Source organism: Serpula lacrymans, assembly GCF_000218685.1.
Source record: "Serpula lacrymans var. lacrymans S7.9 unplaced genomic scaffold SERLAscaffold_16, whole genome shotgun sequence".
In the NCBI taxonomy this organism is placed as follows: Eukaryota; Fungi; Basidiomycota; class Agaricomycetes; order Boletales; family Serpulaceae; genus Serpula; species Serpula lacrymans.
The window spans coordinates 555,214-562,414 of record NW_006763305.1 but is presented as its reverse complement, the minus strand read 5'-3'; positions in this window follow the sequence as shown (position 1 = coordinate 562,414).

Here is a 7,201-nt window from a genome sequence, read left to right as displayed (position 1 = left end):
CTATCACACAGAGAGGTTAAATGTTCTGTTCCACCGTTTTGTGAGCATGCAGATTTGTCTATTATAGTGATCAAGAATATGGTGATCAGGTCATCCACCATTTTCTGAGCTGGCAGTGATTACTGCCTGGTTGTCAGATAGGATAGAGGCTGGGAATAATTTATCCTGTTCTGTTAGTAAGGGCTAGTGTCAGTCCTACTACCTCTGCTTCAAAGATATATGCTTTTAAGACTAGCAGTGAAGTAGGGGTTTTCAGGTATTACAGTGCATCAAAGGTATACCTAAAGTTTCACATGTTTTAATTGCATAAATGTTGGACTGAAATCAATTGGATCCAATCTAGATAAGATAAAAGCTATACTAATAATCAGTTAGGTATTTGAAGGGGGGAAATATAATGGTTTTATCTTAGAACTCATAGATGAGTGTGAGGTGCTACATGGCAACCGGGCCATTTTATAAGTAAGACAGAACCAGAAATATTACTAATGGGATATATTAATGCACAGGCCATCTCAACTTATATGCCTTCCTTTCTAGGTGCTTTGTGGCTGCTTGCTTCAATCCTCTATCCTTTATGTTGATCCTCTACATCCAACACTCCCCCTTAAGCTGCATGGAGGCCAAGCTCTTGTGCAAGATACTTTGCCTTCAACAATGGCAGTGCTTTTGTTACAATCAAGGCTTTAACATGATCGTAATTTGACTCTCATTGGTATTGCCACCATCAGTTCCTGTCTTCTATTATTCCCAGGGATTATAGATAGAAGATCCTTCCCCACGACTGAGGATTGTTGTCAGGGTCAAAGATGTAGCTGCTTAGATAATAGGGCTGAGCACTCCCTTCATGATGGTAGCAAGAAAATATAGAGTAGATTCAACTTGTCCTATCCTACTGTTATACAGGGGTTTATATACTAAGTAGGTGGTGAATCTAAGCTCCTCTCTAAGCTGGGTTTATAAGTAGGAGCCAATAGCATAAAGACCTCCAGGGTCTAGGGCAAGGGTTGTAGTCCAAAAGAAGTATCCTAGGGGAAATAGTAATAATAGATCAAGAATATATGTCCATAATATAACTATAAGAAGTATCCTTGGAAGAACCATCTGTCATGGGGTATGGGGCTAAGGCTGTGTTGTCCAAGAAAGAAAGAGGAAAGATAAGATAATAGTACAAGGTTTGGAAGATAAGAGATAAGATGAGAAGATAGTGGGGGAGGATATGACAGTGATAGGGGATAATCATTGGATAAGGAAATGTAGTCCAATAAGTAGAAAGGAAATGTGAAGGAAATAAGAGGTTATGGAAATTCATAAAAGCTTGATCTTTCCTTCTTTGACTGTATAGTGTATAAATTGCAAGCATATATAAATGTTTTTGTCTGTGCATGATGCTGGCTGTCCTTGGATAGGGCTATAATCGACTGGTTATTGCAATAGGATGTGGTCGCAGGTGTTACAATTTCATCTACACCTTTTATTTCATTTCTTTCATCTTATCTTTTCTTATCTTTTACCTTCCTATTATCTTATCTTGCATTGCTATACAGACATTCTATCTTTAGATCTTCTATCCCATTGGACACTATCGTCTTATCAGCTATCTTTAGCTATTCTCCAAGGATTCTCCTATCAATATTTTTCTTAGATCATATGACCACCCATTGACCTATCTTTAGCTATTTCTCCTAGGATTCTCCTTATAGCTCATCATATGACTATATTGGCCCATTATGTTACCTCTTTTGTATTTACCCATTTCCTGTTAAACTTATCTACAAGCTGTAACAACCAAGAGTTAGTTACTCTGGCACACACAGAAACACACTATAAGGAAGATGATGAGGGAGTGGTTACCCCTTAGGCTGCAGAGAGTTTGTTGGTTAACAACAGGAGGACTCGCTGAGGAGTCTCCTGGATCTATTGGGGTATATATACTACTACAGGGTTGTTTGTACTTGTGTACTATACAGTTGATAGAAACAGTGGCTGATGATACCATGGGGCCTAGCCCGCATGGCCAGCTCCACTGTGTGAGAGAGTTGTGTCTAAAATAAGAAGAAAGGCAACACGGCGCAAGAAAGAGGGGTTTGGACAAAAGGGGAAGTGCCGCGTGGCACCATGTGCTAAAGTACAAGGTTAAAGCGGCGAAATGAAAATAAAGGAAAGGTCCGAAATTGTGTTTATCGTAACACAAGCCTCCCCTGAAGTAGACTAACAGTATATATACTGCATGTATGTAGCATAGTTCTGCATCATGAATCTACCTCATTATACCCAGTAATGCCTTGCATGAGCTAGCTCCCATATTACCTCTAGAATCCCTGACAGCTAGTGGAAGACCAACTTCTCTTCCCCAAAATGGCGCCATACACGCTTATCATCAGCTGGAAAGCGCAAGAACCTGATGCAGGCACGGGTCACATGGAGGTTCGTAACAGCAGGTGAGCCACTTATAAATACTTTGTTGACGAATATCTTTGCCCACAGGATTTCTTTTATTGCATGCATTGCAGCAATGTACTTGGCTTCTGTGGTTGATAAGGCCACAAGCTCCTGCTATTTGAAGTACCAAGATACTGACCCTCCATTCAGCATCACAGTATAACCTGAGATCACCCCACAATTCTTGTTTATGCTGCCATCAGCGCCACTATAGTCTATAAGGTTGGTTTGCTCAGGTCCATATGTTAGCCAGAGCCTGTTACATTACACAATTTTTGGACCTTCAAATTTCATTCTCCACTTTAACTTTTTTTATTTATAGTTTTCACACATTATGCCATGCGACACTTTCCATTTTATTCAAACTCCACTTTCTTGCGCTGCACTGCTTTTCTTTATTCTTAGCTATAAGCCTTTTATGCAGTGGAGCTGGTCACACAGGCTGTGTAATAATCCACAGTGGACTCAGAGAGTACAGAAAAGCAAATTGGACCAGCTGGTGATTGAACCCAGGACCTCCTGCCTATATATAGCGGTGCTCTAACCAACTGAGCTACCAGCCCTTGGATATCAACACTCAATTGCACAATGTTGTCTAACAAGGCCCAGGCTTTGACCTTGACAATTCCAACAGGCTGCGTCCAATGACATCATCAACCACTGCCTTTATCAAGCTGTATAATACACATATACAAATAGTCTGTAGTAGTATAAATACCCCAATAGATCAAGGAGACTCCTCAGCAAGTCCTCCTGTTGTTTACCCACAACAAACTTGGTCCCATCTAAAGGGGTAACCACTCTCACTCACTTCACTTTAGCTTGTCTGAGTTGTGCGCCAGAGTATACAAACTCTTGGTTGTTACAGAGCCCATGGGTCTCCTTTAGGTATTGGATTATCTACTTTATGACCTCCCAATGGGCCCTACCAGGGTTTTTTGAGACCTATCAGGAAGTAATTGCAACAGAGTAATATCAGATTGTGTCCCAATTGCAGCATACATAAGTGAGCTGACTGCTTCGTGACATGGTATATCCCTCATCTCTGTGTATTCTTCTGGGGTTTTTGGTTCTTAATCTTTGCTTAAGTACATGTTTGTGATTATAGTTATAGCTAATGTTTTCCCCTCCTCTAGGTTGAATCAAGCAATGATGGAGTTGATGTACTGTATATTTGCTGGGATAAGCTGATGGTGTGAGCATCTTAATCCCACTTTATTTCAATCCCTAACATCTAGTGTAAGTTGCCCCAATTGTTCACTTTAAAGAGGGAGCCAAGGTCAGCCTTCAAATGGGTCATTGAGGCTGTGGATGGTGTGACAAGAGTTATACCATCAACATGAACAGCTATGATGGTGGGTGTGTTATGTTCCCATCTATAGAAGACTGCATTTTGTTTGTCTCTAATTGTTTGAGGCCTATTCCCATTAGGCCATTACACAGCATTTTCTACCAGCATCTATCTGTGACAACACCAACAAGACACAGTCTTGGGGCACTGGAGCACAATGAAAACAGCACTCAAAAGAAGAGGAAGAGGTGGGAGTAGTTACCCATTTGGTAGGAACAAGTTAGTTGTTGGTAGACAACAGAAGGACTCGCTGAGTCCTTCCCCATGTATTGCTCCTGTATATATACTAAAATACATGAGGTACTGTACAGTTATAAATAAAGTTTAAAGTCCGATGTTTAGCATGTGACCGGTCACATGATGAGTCTAGACATTGGTCAGGTGTTGTGTCACATGACTGGTCATGTGACTATGAAAAAGTCGAAAATGTAAAGCGAAGTAAATGGTCACATAACTGGTCATGTGACTTGGAGAAATAAAAGTAAAAGTACGAAAAAGGTGAAGTGTACTGGTACATCAATTGTAACACTACCAGCTTGTTTCAAACCATACAAAGTCTTATTGAGCTGTAGCACCTAGGATTCTTTCCTTGGGGGAGTGTATCCAAGGGGGTGTTGCATGTATATTACTTCATTTTCTTCTAACTCCTCATTTAGATAAGCACTCTTTACATGCATCTGATGGAGTTCCCACTTATTTTGGGCAGCCATAGCCAAGATGATGTGGAGTGAGGCCATCTTCACGACTGGGGTGTATGTGTTGAAGTAGTTGATTCCTTCAACTTGGCTAAAATCTTGAGCAACTAATCTTGCTTTGTATTTGTCAACAGTTCCAAACACAGTCTTCTTGACTTTGAAGACCCATCAACTGCCAATAATGTTAATGCCTTTTGGTTTCTCAATGTATGTTTACATTCTAGCCTTATGTAGCCTTGTTAACTCCTTTTGAATAGCATCTTCCCACTTATTGTAATAACCAAAGTTTGAATACTCTGGCACACAACAAGAACAAGCAGAGAAGAGTAAATGAAGGAGAGGATAATCTCCCTTAGGGTAGGACCAAGTGTATTGTGGGTAAACAACAGGAGGACTTGCTGAGGAGTCTCCTGGATCTATTGCGGTATTTATACTACTGCAGGTTATTTGTATATATTGTACTATACAGTTGATAAAGCAGTGGCCAATGATGTCATAGGGCACAGCCCATGTGACCAGCTCCACTGCATGAGAAAGTTGTATCTAAAAATCAAGGAAAGCAGTGCAGCACAAGAAAGTGGAGTTTGAACAAAAGCAAAGTGCCGCATGGCACTGTGTGTGAAAATCAAGAAGGAAAGTTAAAGCGGAGAATGAAAATTGTTACGATACACAATTGTCAGACTTTTAATTTTCATTCTCCTCTTTAACCTTTTTCTGTAGTTTTCACATACTGTGCCATGCAGCACTTTCCCTTTTGTTCAAACTCCACTTTTTCTCGTGCTGTGCTGCCTTCCTTCTTATTTTAGCTACAAGTATCTCACGCAGTGGAGCTGGTCACACGGGCTGTGCCCATGACATCATCAGCCACTGCCTTCATCAAACTGTATAGAATATATGTACAAACAAACCTGTAGTAGTATAAATATCCCAATAGATCAAGGAGACTCCTCAATAAGTCCTCCTGTTGTATCCTCACAACTAACTTGTTGAAGCCTAAAGGGTAACCACTCCCTCATCATCCTCTCTATAGCTTGTCTGAGTTGTGTGCCAGAGTAACAAACTCTTGGTTGTTACAAAAATTAAAGGTCTGAAAAGTATGCATTGTAACACTTATTCCAATCAGGGCATCTCTGTGCCTCCCTATGGTCCGTGATTCTACACCATTAAAGCCAGCCATGTGTGCCACCATGGTAACATCTTGGGCTAGGTCCCTCAAGGCCTCTTCATCCCTCTCTTTTTCATCCATACCCTAAGGATCATTAACACCAAGCTAGATGCCTCTGGATAGGAGAAGTCCTTGATCAGTTCCAGATACTGACCCTCTCCCTTGCACATACTGTGTTGGTTGTCTGAGACAAGTGCTTTGACAAGGGGCCACTGGAGGTTGAATAGGTTGAGGTTGGTTGTTTCAGGGATCAGATGGATCAATGGGTTCTTGAGGATCAGCTGGATCATAAGGTGCATCATCTAAAATTTCAACAATCTGACTCTCTTTTAGGGCTTGATCATAGGTATTTTCCCCCTCAAGCTCAAGAGGGGTCATATTGTTTGACATTGGGGTGAGCATTGAGTCATCAAAGATGACAGTGCTCAACTATCACAGATCAATGTTCTAGTCAGTAAATCTTGTGCCCTTTGCTTTTGCTGTCAAAACCCATCCAGTGACCTTTACAAACTTATGCTTCAAGCTTAGATCCATTTGGTGAGTGTACCCATACAACCCCACTCTTTCAGGTTAGAAAGGTTAGGTTTGACACTATAGGCAGCCTTGTGGGGTGTTAGTCTATTGAGGGCCTTTCTTTGTTGTTGTGCAGTTTTTGAGCCAGACAGTGTGGCATATAGCTTCTCCCCTCAGGTACTTTGGCATTCCACTGCCATAAAGTATTGCACAGACTTGCTCAAGTAGTGTGCAATTCAGCCATTCAGCAACCCCATTCTGCTCAGGAGTATCATGAACAGTAAGTTTATCAATGATACCCTTGTCCTGTAGGTAAGCATCAAATTCAGTGCTCATGTATCAGCCACCCCAGTCACTATGAAGTATTTTTATAGCCGCTTTCACGTGGTTTCCAATCATGCATTATAGGCACAAAACTTTGCAAAGGTTTTGCTTTTCTCATGCAGGAGATGCAGGTGAGTTTCTCTGGTCTTGTCATCAGTAAATGCTACTATGTAGCATTTTCCTCCTAATGTCTCAACTGACACAGGCCCCACAGATCAGTATGCACCTCTTTGCCAAATTCCTTGGCTTGTTTGCCAGTTTTGACCTTTGGGATGGATTAGTGTATTATCTTTGCATATATGAAAGAGCAGGTGTGTGACTTGTTTGTAGATGGCATGAGTTTAATTCCATTGATCATCCCTTGGTCAACCATTTATTTTGCAGCTTCTGGGGAAATATGGCCCATTCTTCTATGAAAATCCATTACAGTGAGTTGTTCTCAGCTAATCCTTGAGACATGTAGATGCCCCCACATTTGGGATCTGTCCAATAATCCTACTGGTGGGATTTTCTATGGTTCACTCTCCTTTGTTGAAAGTTGCCTTGCATCCAGCCTGATCAATGCCAGCAATAAATGCAAGGGTGTGAGCAAGGGCTGGGGTATACAGTACGTCCCAGAGGGTAATCCTTATGGGCTTATTATTGTTACAATGGACATACCAGCACCTACTTACACTTCACTTTTTGTACTTTTGCTTTTACTTTTTCCAA